The sequence below is a fragment of the Rhinolophus sinicus genome, chromosome 14, assembly GCF_057876585.1.
Source record: "Rhinolophus sinicus isolate RSI-liver-muscle chromosome 14, RSI-T2T, whole genome shotgun sequence".
In the NCBI taxonomy this organism is placed as follows: Eukaryota; Metazoa; Chordata; class Mammalia; order Chiroptera; family Rhinolophidae; genus Rhinolophus; species Rhinolophus sinicus.
In genome coordinates, this window is record NC_142514.1 from 55999449 (window position 1) to 56014282 (window position 14834).

Below are 14834 nucleotides of genomic sequence, written 5' to 3' on the forward strand. Positions count from 1 at the left end.
TAGGTGTTATCTGGAAGGCTTACACTTGAAACCATTATCACTCATTAATCCTTTAAGTAAATTCATTTTTATTAGATGCCTAAGCCTATAATCTGGCTGGGCTCAGCACAGCTACATTTTGTTAAGGGCGGAAACATGTCAGGAAAATCCTAGAGCAATGGCTTAAGGATCAGGAAAGTACAAAGGATGTAGCCCGATGGTACTGGACAACTGAGAGTGACTGAGGGGAGACGCCAAGGACGAACTTGGCCTGCTAAGCAGTTTCACCAGAGTTGAGTGCTATATGGGTACGTCGTCGGTGAGGAACTGTCTGCATCATCTCAGCAAACTGGAAAACAAGTGTCAGGAGATAAGAGTGGCCTTTTGATGGATTCAGTAATACAGTTCCTACATAATTATATGAAGTTATTGTTTGTAAAAGTTCTATCTATTCTATAAAGCTTATACGAACTTTTCTGCCAAGATTTATCATTTTCAATACTACTCATCTCTAATATTGATTCATATATTTAAAAGATGGTAAAAGTAAAATCAGAATTGAGAGAAGAAGGAATTCCAGTTTTTAAATATGAGTAGGAACAGTGTATATTTCCAAAGAACGTGTGTACATGTTGTTATATGATGCCTTAAGTGTATATTTCATAGCTCTGTGTCAGTTTTAAATGGTATCTTAGAATACATGGCAAACTGAATTTTTACTCTTCTGTTCATGAATTGAGGCAATTCTCCAGAAACACTTTGACTCATGATTCTGACTCTCTCAGAACTTTGGCTTATACAGAACTACAGTTAGTCAGACTTGTCACTACCTCATGGCACCCACTCAAGTTGCTAACTCAACTTTTAATTACAATTTATAACTCAAATGTTTGAGCTAAGCTATTTTAAGTCATAGATCCTTGGCCAACTTTTATGTGAGTGTCCTTGGGACGATGTCTTCCACTCAGGCTAGTCAGTTGTGAGTAGGGGAGGCAGACACCACTAAATATCTAGTACAGTCATGCATAGCTTAAGGATGGGATATATGTTCTGGAAAATGCATCATTAGGTGATTCTGTTGTGAGAATATCACAGAATGCACAAACCTAGATGGTAGAGCCCACTACACCCCTAGGTTGTATGGTGTAGCCTATTGCTCCCCGGCTACAAACCTGTACAGCATGTTACTGTACTGGATACTGTAGGCAATTGTGACACAACAATAAGTATTTGTGATCTAAACATCTAAACATAGAAAGGGTACAGTAAAAATATGATATAAAAAATAAAAAATGGTACACTTGCATAGGGCACTTCCCGTGAATGGAGTTTGCAGGACTGGAAGTTGCTCTGGGTGAGTCTGAGTGAGTGGGGAGTGAACGTGAAGGCTAGGACATGACTGTACACTGCTGTGGACTTTTTAAATACAGTGCATTTAGGCTACACTAAATTCATAAAAAATATTATGTTTCTTTAATAATAAATTAACCTTAGCTTACTGTAGCTTTTTTACTTTATAAACTTTGTAAACTTTTCGACTCTTATAATAACAGCTTAACTTGAAACACAAACACATTGTACAGATATAAAAAAATATTTTGTTATATCCTTATTCTATAAGCTTTTTTCTACTTAAATTTTTTTTTTTAACTTTTTAAATGATCTTGTTAGAAACTAAGACACAAACACACATGAGCTGGCCTACACAGGGTCAGCATCACCAATAGCACTGTCGTCCACCTGCACACCTTGTCCCACGGGGAGGTCTTCAGGAGCAGTAACTCATATAGAGCTGTTGTCTCCTAGGATACCAGTGCCTTCCCCTGGAAGAGCTCCTGAAGGACCTGCTGAGGCTCTTCTTGAGGACTCTTTTCAGAAATGTGTCCAGGCTGGTTTGCTTGGTTTGTTTCTATTTTTCATCAGTGATTTGCTTGTAAGCAGATAATGCACCGTGAATATTTCTCTATGAATGAAAACCATTCAGTGTTGGGGTCATGTTTTCAAAATTTTAAAGGAAATTGTTGAGGTCTGCCAAAGCTTCACTGTAAATTGTCTTGGGGTTCTTTTCTTTTTCTTCTCCTCCAGTTTCCTTCTCTCTAGTCTCTCCTTCAGCTATGTGTTCCTGTTCCAGTTCCAACAACGTCTCAGGAACCACCTCTGGGTGCCTTTCAATGGCATCCTCACCCACACCCTGGTGAAATTTGTTGCCATCTCAGCCACAGCCTTGTTGATTTTTGTAACCTTTGTGCTACGACATTATGATGACTACAACATCACTAGGTGATAGGAAATTTTAGCTCCATTGTAATCGTATGGAACCACTATCGTATGTATGGTCTGTCATTGACCCAAATGTCATTAGGCAGCTCATGACTGTATTACAATGGAAACTTTTAAATAAATATACAGATGGTTTATATTAAGCATACTAGAAATACAATTACTTATAGAATAAAAATAAGCATATATATGAAATTTTTGGCACTTTAAAAGTCTGATGACTAATCCAATTTATACTAAAAATATTATTTCTGGGCTCTATTCTGTTCCGTTGATCTGTGTGTCTGTTTCTATGCCAGTATTATCCTGTTTTGTTTACTATAGCCTTGTAGTATAGTTTGAAATCAGGGAGCATGGTGCCTCTAGATTTGTTCTTCTTTCTCAAGATTGCTTTGGCTGTTCGGGGCCTTTTTGGTCCGTACAAATTTGTATGGACTATTTTTGGCCCATACAAATTATCAGATTGTTTGTTCTATCTGTTTTTATGAAAAATGCTATTGGAATTTTGATAGGAATTGCACTGAATCTGTAGATTGTTTTGGATAATATGGACATTTTAACAATACTAATTCTTCCAATCTATGAACACAGGATATCTTTCCATTTATTTGTATCTTCCACCCAATTTCTTCATCTATTCATGTACCAGTGGACAATTAGATTGTTTTCTCCTATTGGCTGTTGTAGGTAATGCAGCAATGAATGTAAGAGTGTAAATATCTCTTCAAGATCCTGTTTTCAGTTCTTTTGGATAAATACCCAGAAGTGAGATTACAAGATCACGATAGTACTATTTTTAATATTTTGAGGAACCTCCATACTGCTTTCCATAATCATTGTGACTTTTTACATTCACTTCACCTCAAAAGAGTTCCAATAATGGTTATACTAACAGGTGTGAGATGATATCTCATTGTGTTTTTTTCTTGTATTTCCCTGATAATCAGTGATGCTGAACATCTTTTAATATGCATGTTGTCCATTTGTATGCCTTCTTCAGAGAAATAACTGTTCAAGTCCTTTACCCCATTTTAAAATCAGGTTTATTTTATTTTAGTTTTTTAATTGTGTGGTAGGGGTACCTTATATATTTTGGATGTTAACTTCTTATCAGATATATAGTTTGAAAATATTTTCTCCATTCCATTGGCTATCTTTTTACTCTGTTGATTGTTTCCTTTGCTATGCAGAAGCTTTCATTTTGATGTAGTACCATTTGACTATTTTTGCTTCTGTTGCCTGTGCTTTAAGTGTCAAATCCAAGACATCTTTGTCAAGAACAATGTTTTAAAGATTTTCCCCTATATTTTTTCTAGGAGTGTTTTAGTTTCAGGTCATACATTTGAGTCTTTGATCCATTTTGAGTTTATTTTTGTGTATGATGTAAGACAAGTGCCCAATTTTATTTATTTATTTATTTATTTATTTATTTATTTATTTATTTATTTATTGCATATGGATATACAGCTTCTTAACATCAGTTGTTGAAGAGACTATCTTTTCTCCAGTGTGTAGTCATAGAAGCCTTGTTGAAGATCATTGGACCATATATGAGTAAATTTATTTCCGGACTCTATATTTTGTTTCATTGATCTGTATGTATTTTATGCCAGTACCATACTGTTTTTATTGCTGTAGCATTATAATATGTTTTGAAGCCAGGAAGTGTTAGGCCTACCGCTTTGTCCTTCTTTGTTAAGATATTTTAGATATTCAAGGTCCTTTGTGATTCCATGTGACTTTTAGGATTGATTTTTGTATTTCTGTAAAAAAAAAAAAAATAGCATTGGTATTTTCATAGGGATTGCATTGACTCTGTAGATCCCTTCTGTTAGTATGGGAATTTAAACAATATTAGGTCTTCCAAGCTATGAACACAGGATTTCTTTTAATTTATTTATATTATTTTAAATTTCTTTCAGCAATGTTTTATAGTTTTCAATGTACAAATCTTTCACATCCTTGGTTGTTTATTTCTAAGTATTTTTTAATGCTATTTAAAATTTTTTTTTTAATTTTCTTTTCAGATTATTCATTGTTAACACATGGAAACAAAACTGATTTTTGTATCCTGCAACTTTACTGAATTTATTTATTATTTCTAACAGTTTGTTTGTGTGGAATCTTTAGGGTTTTATACATATTCAGATCATGTCATCTCTACACAGAGATAATTTTACTCTTTCTCTCCAATTTTGATATCTCTTCTTTATTTTTCTTTCCTAATTGCTCCAGGTAAGACCACAGCGCCATGCTGAATAGTAATGGCAAGAGCAGGCATTCTTGCCTTCTTCCTGATCTTAGAGGAAATGCTTTCAGTTTTTTATCATTGAGTATGATGCTAGCTGTGGACTTATCATAAGTGGCCTTTAGTATGTGGAGGTAATTGACTTCTTTTCCTAGTGTATTTAGTGTTTTGTTTTGTTTTTGATCATGAAAGGGTATTGAATTTTGTCAAATACTTTATCTATTGAGATGATCATGTGATTTTTCACCCTTTGTTCTGTTAATCTGGTGAATTACATTGATTGATTTTTGAATGTTGAACTATCCTTGCACCCCAGGGATAAATCCTACTTGGTCATGGTGTTTAATCCTTTTAATGTGCTATTAGATTCAGTTTGCTAGGATTTTATGGGGGATTTTTGCATCTATATTCATCAGGGATATTGGCCTGTAGTTTTATTTTGTTGTCTTTGTTTGGCTTTGGTATCAGGGTCATGCCAGCCTCATAAATGAGATTGGAAGTGCGCCCTCTGAAACAGACCAGACAGAAACCAGTGCCTTGGGCAGCTCCCTGAAAAGCCCAAATGTTGGACACACGCTCTAACTTCTCTCTCCCTCAGGGGAAGATAAGAGTTGGGAATTTCCTCAAGATCCTGCTGTGCTGGGGGAGGTGCGCTGGAGAGTGAGTACCATGAATTTTCCTATTGGCTTCAATGCAGCTGATTTCATACTTGCGTGTGTTGCAGGAGCCCCTTAGCTGGTTTATGGATTTCTCACAAAGGGAATTGTTGTGTGCATTGTTGTTAATTTGGTTTCTCAGTATGGGCGAGAGAGTCTGGTGCTTTCTATTCTACCATCTTGCTGTCATCACCTTCTGTTTCTATGTCTTATACCAAGTATTTATCATAATCATCCTTTTCTGAAAATTCAGACATGACCTAATAGGGATCTTAACCAATGGTCGAGTGAGACCTCATATTTAAAAGAGAGAAAAATCTAAGGGAAAGATTAATGATATAGAGAAAATTCATTTACAGTATTTATTAGAAAAATATTCATATATAAGTGGACCTGTACAGTTTAAACCCATGTTGTTTCAGGGTTAACTGTATTTCTTATTTAAGTGATGATAGTCTGACCTACCCAAATTACAAACATGAAGTGAGAAAAGGTCTTTGAGCATCAAAAAAAAAAACAAAATAAAAAGCCATTTACAAAGCTGATGTACTTTAAAATAGTCAAAGGCCAGATATAACTTAATATATATAATGTTAAGACTAGTGACTTAACAAACTTAATTATTTGCTGTTCTCAGGTAACTTTCACAATTAATTTAATTTCAAATTTGGGGAAACATATCAATCATGAAAGGGGTAGTAGGTGGTGCCAGGCGAGTGCCACTGGAAGGTTCTGCTTACACAGGTAGAGCTGATCTAAACAAGTGTCCAATTATTAGAGAGGCTTGGATTGTTTACCATGGAGGAAAACACAATTACCTTATGCCTTGAGGCTATTTTACACTGTATAATAATTGATACTGATATTTATGAATATAATTGTGTTGCATAGACGTTTTTGGCAAGTAGGAATGTATATAATTATTTACTTTATACCTGTATAACTCTGGTTGATTATAAAATTAGTCTCTCTCAAACTATAAAGGAAAATCACCTGTGATTCCATCACCCAGAGATAAGCATAAACATTTTCAATATAATCAGATACATATCTTTTTTAAATTGGTATTATACTATATGTATGTAGTATAAGTGCCTGACAATAAACTTTTTTTATTGTAATGTAAGTGCCTGACATTAAGCTTTTGATTGCTGAGGCATCCATTTCAAAGACATCCATCTCAAATAAACTTACTGCCAGCTTTATGATACAGCTACTAGCAAAATATCTAGCTAAGGAACCAGGCTGCTCCTACCCATGAAGTTTCCCTCTTAGAAATTCCCAATTGAGGTAGGTAACTGACCGTTTGGGTGACCCTGATCACTTAAGGCAGAACCCCAGCTCAGCACTTTCTCCCTCTCTACCCACAACTTCAGGCCATATACCCTCCAAGATCAGTGAGTAATAAACCTTGTCTTTTCAATGCTCCCTGATGGTTGTTGCTGAGATGCGTCTTGCAATCATAATAAAAACTACAAGGCGGGTCCAGCCACACAGTATTTGCTCCCATTGGGGGAATCTTCATGAGGACTCCTACAAGTAGTACAGGTCCAGGGGAGTGCTCCCAGGCATTCCTAGCCAAGCGTGTCACTATTGATAGGCTGAGACCAACATGCAACAGTGTAGCTTTGCAAACTACTTGTAAGTGAACTTATGACAATTTTGCCGCTTATCTAGATATTTTTCTAGCAGCTCATTTGTGGCTGTCATGTTGAATTTTTCACTGAGGATATACAATAATTTATTTAATGCATCCCCTATGGTTTAACACTTAGGTAGCTTCCAGTTGTTAATTAGTATAAGCAGTGTTGCAGTGAATGTACTTTTAGTTCTCTATTTGTATTCTCTCTGATAACTTGTTTAGGATCAATTCCTAGAAGTGGAATTGCTGTCTTTGAATGAGTATAATTTTAAAGTTACCCAACTATATTTGTGTGCGTATGAGTTTTTTATTGTTGCTGTACAAATGACCGCAAACTTGGTTTAAAACAACAAAAATGTGTTATCTTATAGTTCTGGAGGTCAGAAGTCCTAAATTCAAGGTGTCAGCAGGGCTTCATTTCTGTGGAGGCAGAGGAGAGAATCATTAATTTGCATTTTCTACCTTCTAGTAGCCACCTTCATTCTTTGGCTTGTGGTCCCTTCCTCCATCTTCAAAGCTAGCAGTGTAGCATCTTCAAATCTCTCTGTCCCTGACTTGCTTTCTCTGTCATTCTATCTCCTCTGATTCTGACTTTCCTGCCTCCACCTTTCCCTTATAAGAACTCTGATTACATTGAGCCAGCTGTGGATAATCCATGATAATCTCCCCATCTCAAAATGCTTGATTTAATCACACCTGCAAAATCCTTTTTGACATGTAAAATAACATTCACAGGTCTGGGGATTAAGACATGGATATTTTGGAGGGCCATTATTCTGTCTATCAACATCTTCAAAAAGGTTTCACTAATAAGTATTCCTGTCAGCAGTGCATGAAGGTGCCCGTCACACTGAAATTGAACCCACTCTGGGCATTAAATTTTTTTTAAATTTCACAAATTAAATATTATCTATGAAATTCCTTTTTTGTTTTTTGACATCAATTTGAGTCCTAATAAGACTGAATATTTTTCATGTGCTTATTGACTATTTGAATGTATTGCCTTGTGAAATGCCTACTCATACCCTTCCCCTTTTCTGTTGGGGTGTTTGTCTTTTTATTTTTCAAATTCATTTCTAAGAATGTCTACTTTTTGTTATATAATGTGAAATTTTATTTGTTTCTTTAATGTAAAAAATCTTTTGAGATATATAAAAATGTTTAAATGTTCTAAAGTATAGTCTGTCAGTGTTCTATTCAGCATTTCATTGTTTTAAGTTTAGAGCATTTATCCCAACATCTTTCAAGATGATATGACTATTAATCTGTACTGCCTCCTAGGTTTGATATGTTCAGTTTACTAAAAATGTTTAAAGTTATACATTTTCCTTTGAGTGTCACTTAGGTTGCAATCATAATTTTTAATATAATGCACTCATGATATTTTCTAAAAATGTCTATTTTTGTAGTCTTGAGTTCCTTGTTTGGATTAGGAAATATTTGGCAAATAAGTCAAGGTACTATATGTGTTATAAAGAATTTATGGTGAAAAGATATTACTGGCCTAACATGACAATGTTTTGTGGAACTTTTAACTGGATCTGCTTAAAATAGGAGAGATCCTCCTCTTAAAACTATTTTGTCTTACATGGCTTACTTGTTTTCACAGATGTATACTTCTAGACTTCAAAAAGCTTTTGTCTTGGCCCCTTAGATAATCATTAACTACAAATGTTCATTGGTACCAAACAAAATAGTTACTGAACTAATTTTTTAATCTCTATATTTTATCACATTGATTCATATATATATATATATATATATATATATATATATATATATATAGAGAGAGAGAGAGAGAGAGAGAGAGAGAGAGATTATCCCACATTAGATCAATTATTGCATAACTTCATGAATTTTTAGATTTTTCATAGAAAAACTGTCATTATATAAAGGTAAACCTACCGGATATTATGTACATTAACCATTTGTCCTGTGTTAAGTAATACTAAAATTTAATTCCTTTTCCTACTATAGATGAAAAGAGGTGACTTTAGTGACTTTATTATAATTCATTGTGAAGCTAGCTTTAAGCTATGTTTAAATTCAACTCAATGTGATGTGCCTGCCTGAGGCAACTGACATTTTAAATTGTGATTATTTTCACCCCAAAAGCAAGAAGGTCTGTTCTTTTCTGTTGTTGGAGCTATTTAAATAAAGTTAATTTAAGAGGTCAGAATCCAATTTGTGACTTCTGAGATTCTTTCATTTGCATTACAAATTATGTGAAGGGAATGAAGCAATTGGCTAAAAAATATTGAAGAAAGACTAAAGTAAAACATAACTGATTTGAACTCTCCTATTTTTGAAAATATGGTCATCTAAACAAAGGGAATGAAAGGCATTGGACAAAATAATTTATAATGATAATTAGAAAGATTTTACAGGGGAGATCAAACTATTCACTAGAACAAACTTTTCCATCACTATCAATACCTGAGAAGTAAGTACCAGTTACATGATGCCCAAATCACATTATAAATGACAATTCTTTCTTGTTTTCCAGGCCAGGGAGTAAAAGAAGTAAGGCTAGTGAGTCCTGGCCATTTGGTCTCAAACAGTCATCCTGTTGGTCAGCATCACTGGTTGAACAGAGACTTGAAAACAAGTATTGCATGTTATACAACCTCACCCAAATATAAAAATTCTTTAGTTAAGCTTAGTTCCAAACCAAAACATTATATTTTGTTAAAATAATCTCCATATTCACATGACTTTCTTCCCTTGATGTCTGTGGGTAGGTGTATAAATTTTCACTACTTGATAAGGACCTCAGTGATTGGATTAGGGCCCTCCCACCCCCAAATTCATTATAACCTCATTTTAACTTGATTACATTTGTAAAAACCCTATTTGCAAATAGGGACACATTCACAGGTACCAGATTTTAGAACTTGAACATATAATTTTAGAGACCCAACTTGACCCATGGTAGTGTTTACCCTTACTGTTCGTTTTTTTAACCTCCTCAAAAACCTTTCTGTTTAAGGATAGTCCTCCCAAATTTGTCCTCTTTTTTTCTTCTTAGTGACTTTGCCCCAAGTATCATTTTTCTGTCCTGTGTCTTCAAACTTTATCTCTTTTCTGTCTGTTTCTCAGCATACAAACATATTCAAGTCTCCTTCATCACAAAAACAGCAACAGATCCTACCTATTTCAATCTCTTCTCCTTTCTGCATCCCTGAAAATGTGTCTTATATTTCATGTTTGTTTTTTCCCCTTCTTCTGCCTCCCCCCAGCCCCACTCAAGTTCAAGCTGTTGTTTCTCAGTCTAGTTGTGTAGGGCACAGCTCCTCCCTGGCCCATGCTGGTATTATGAGCCTTGCGCTTACACCCCCCGCTGCTCCCTCCCCCCTCTCCCTCCCCCCTCCCCCGGCTGAGGCAGTGGTCGCCAGTGGTAGGTTGGCTGCTCACAGCAGCTCACAGCAACTCACAGCACACAGCAGCCTGTGGCAGCTCACGCCAACCTCCGGCTGCTCACGGCAGCCCAGCTCCAGGAAGAACTGTTGTTCACAATCTTGGCTGTAGAGGGTGCAGTTCACTGGCCCACATGGGAATCGAACCCGCGACCTCGGCGTTAGGAGCACCACCTGAGCTACTGGGCAGGCCCTATATTCATGTTTACACTGTCTCCTCTTTGACTAATTCTCCATCTACTGCAATTTGGCTTCTGTCCCACCACTGAGACTGATCTTGTAAAGATTTTTAATGCTCCCTTTGTTGTTAAATCAATGGACACTTCTTAATTCTCCTACTATAAAACTTAATGCCTCATTAGATTTTCTTTTTATCACTCCCATCTTTTTCAAACCAACCCCTTCAAATCAAATCCCTTAATTTCCATGGTATTTCAGTTTCCAGATGTTTCCTAGCTCTCTAAATGTTTAGCCTTCTTGGAAGACTTTTCTTCCTCTACTAATTCTATCAATTTTGATGCCCCTCCTCTGATGTATTAGGTTGGTGCAAAAGTAATTGCGGTTTAAAAGCTTAAATGTAATTGTAAAAACCACAGTTACTTTTGCACCAACCTAATATTTATCTTTTTCTTCTCACTCTAGACTTTTCTTGGTTAGTCTTATCTCCTTGCATGTCTTCTATATCACATATATAGTACTGACCTCCCAGAATGTATATCTCCAGCCCATATTTCTTCTCTGAATTCCAATAGTATATATATATATGCTGTTATTACATCATTTCGTGGATGTCTACCAAGAACCTCAGATGCAACAAGTTAAAATTGGACTCACCAGCTCTTACTCCTGAACTTATTCCGTGTTCTGTATTATTTTTGTTTTTAATGAGTGGAATGACCTAGCAAGTCGCCCCAGTGAGAAACCTTAGAGTCATCTGTAACTCCTCTGGTTTTCTTAGTCTATATCCAGTTTTCCTATCTATTAAGTCTCTTTGTAATGTCTTCCAAATTAGTCCTCTTTTCTCCAATGCAACTTGAACTGATTTAGATTAAGCCCCCATATTTTCTTCCTGGATTTTTCAGTTATTGCAACTTGTCCAGTCCAAACCATTTTCCATATTGTTGCAATTTGAGTATTTAAAATGCAATCTGATGATGCTATTCCACTGAAAATCTTTTAAAGCCTCAATCATAGTTTTTAAGATAAATTCCCAAACTCCTATATGTCCCTTCTTTAGTCTCATCTTTCCTATTTCATTCCTGTAAACCTCATTCATGCAGAAATATTTTCATGTGCTTGAATGTGCTACTTCTTCTACATGGAAAATCTTCCCTTGTACTCTTCACTTACTAATTCCTATTCTTCTCTTAACGTCTCTTAAGGCAAAAAGTCTTCCATGATCTAAAATTCCTTCATATAATTCAGACTGGATGCCCCTTGATGAATCTTATATACTTCCATAGTATCATGTCTTTACCTCTATGTATCATCATAGATGAGATCTTATCTTTTTAAATATCTCCATAAATTAGTGTTTGTCAAATAAAATTCACTCAAAATTTTTTTGAATGAATGAAGTCATAGATATGGATAACATTGACATGAATATAGAGACATAAGAGAAGGCGACAAATTTTGGATCCTTGAGGGAAGACAAACATTTAAATGGTAGGCAGAGGAAGAGACTGGATGATAGAGACCACTAGGTGGTCAAAGTTTCTCCAGAGAGAGGACAACCAGGAGAGAGTGAACTTGCTCATGCGTGCATGCCAGTTTGTCTAGGACAGTGCCGGATGATGCCTGCTCTCTGACTCCTGTCCAGTTAGCATTGTTTCAGGTTTTTCATTTTTAATGAGGCATTGTTATGAATAGTTGCATTAAGATAAACTGGGATGTAGTTAGAAAAGTAGTAGATGCCAAGGTATGTTGCCTTGTTTTCTCTAAAGACCAAAGCACTCCTCCAGCTCCTGGAAGTGGTTGACAGCTGACAGCTCTCAATGGAATTCTTCTCTAAATGCTTAAATACGAAATCTGTTAATTCCAAGACTTGTCTTCAGAGCTGCTTTGTCTCATCCTATGAGTGATAAATGTTAACCCACATTGTATACTACATCCTATGACTGATAAATGCAGGGGTCTAAAGGCTTGTTCTTTCCCAATTTTGGACAATCATAAGAGCCATCCCAGCTCCTGAACTCCCAATGGGGTCAACCAGGCCTTTGTTGTGACTGCATGGCTGCTTGGTTCTCCCTCTGCCTAAATCTGCTTTTTTTCTTTTTTTCAAACCTCTACCATGTTTTGATCCCAAGAACACACTCCCATAAACTTCCTGTGTGTCCATCTTGATCTCTGAGTCTGCTTTATGGGAAACTGATCTGTGACAGTAGGTCTCCACTTTTCACTTCTAGGTATTGCCATGATCTCATCGACTAGTATATAAGATGTATGTGCAATTAACAGATTTCTCACTTTGACACTTGGTGAAATCTGAAAAATGACCAGAGATCACCTGAATCTGTGTCTTGACCCTTCCCAGGTGCAAAAACCAATACCTCCCTTTCAGAGATAATATAATGGTGCTCACTGATAAAATGAAGCATTTCAACATGTAGGTTAAATCTATTTACCTGTAGCCTAGAAAGAGGTCAATCCTTCTGGCTGCAGGTGGTGATAGGAGTATTTTAACGATGATGTCCCTGACAACACCTGGTATTGCAGCCATATGTTATGTGGCTTATGCTACAACATGGAAGATATCCAAGGCTACTAGATCATTAATAGTCAGTCAGTGGGAAATACGGAAAATCACTAGTTGGGTGTGCATGAAATACGTGCAGGAAATAGATCTGAACAGTCCTAGCGTGCATAGGATGTATTGAAAGCTCTTTTTACAACTGTTTTGTCATTTATTGTAAAATGAAATTTATAGTTTGATTAACAGTATTGTGTTTTCCAGTGCCTTTTTTTTTTAGCAGTAATAATCTAAATAAGTCCATGCTTTATTTAATAAAAACATTAAGTACAGTCTTTCCATTTCTCCAAGAAATTGATGATGAACAGAATGTATTTTGCACAAAATGTTTGTCAGTATTGCAACCCACATAGGGGCCATATCTGGTCACTTGAAAACCAAGGACACAAATCTGCTCTAGAAGAAGTATCATCTATTTCAAAAGTTAGTAGTTAAGTCAAAGTAGTGAGAAAACAGAATAGAGGACTGTATCCAAAGTTGATTTCATAAATGCACTTTCAGAATATGCATTTATACATCTCCCTGGAAAGCATGATTTTTTTCTGTATCAAAAAATAATTTTTCTAAAATAATTTTTTGCTCAGTTTTTATTCAAACTTCTCATGTGTAGGTATGAAAAATAAAGTAATAATTCACGTTATCAGTGAGTACTGTGTTTCCCTGAAAATAAGACCTAGCCAAATAATCAGCTCTAATGCATCTTTTGGAGTAAAAATTAATATAAGACCTGATCCTATTTTACTATAAGACTGGGTCTTATATAATATAATATAATATAATATAATATAATATAGTATAGTATAGTATAGTATAGTATAGTATAATATAATATAATATAATATAATATAATATAATATAATATAATACCAGGTGATATAATATAATATAATATAATACCAGGTGATAATATAATATAATATAATATAATATAATATAATATAATATAATATAATAATACCGGGTCTTATATTAAATTTTGCTCCAAAAGACGCATTGCAGCTGATTGTCCGGCGAGGTCTTATTTTCAGGGAAACATGGTAAATAGTAGTAGAGACAGATAAGTAAGAAACTATTAAAGAATGTGAACATATTGGCTTCATTAGCAGAACTTCACAAATAGTCAAATGTTTACAATGTTATATTAATGTCACTAAACGATTCAAATATAAAATCAGTTGATTTCAATGATGATTCCATTTTTCATCCCATTCATGGAATCAGAGTAAAGTATTTTTGGGAATGTATTATGTCAAAGGTGAAACAGCTAATATTTTGAATGTTACTAATTCTCTAATTCCACTTTGTAAAATTCAACCAGTAGGAAAGTTTACCTGGATAAATTTATATTATGTCTGGAGTGATTAAAATTTAGAAGGCAGTTTTGCAGCATCTAAATTTGGTGAAACATTGAAAGAATCATAGGTGACTTATTTGACAATTATAGTAGAAGGGTACTCTGAATGGGGACAGAATGATCGTGCTTATAGAAATGTGTGGGCTGAAATATTTATACACGTGTGGAGGCCATGAGATGTGCTTGGTTGCTCTCCAACTTCAGCCTAGGTCTCTTCCACTCAACCTGCCTGCCTCTTTTCTTCACTCGGTGTTAGACTTCCACTGCAGTCTGACAGTTCTCCCAGCCTTCTCCAGATCTCTTTCCATTTTCTCTCACTGTATTCCCTTAATGAAAGCCTTCCATATTTAATCCCATATCAGCACCTATTTCTCAGAGAACTGGGATTAACACAACATTTTATTGTAAAAATTAGAATTGGCAATATCCTCCATTTAGTATAATTTGCTTTTGCTCTGAGCTTATCAGGTACTTCAGCACCCTTAAAGAGAGTGTTTTTTCAATTAA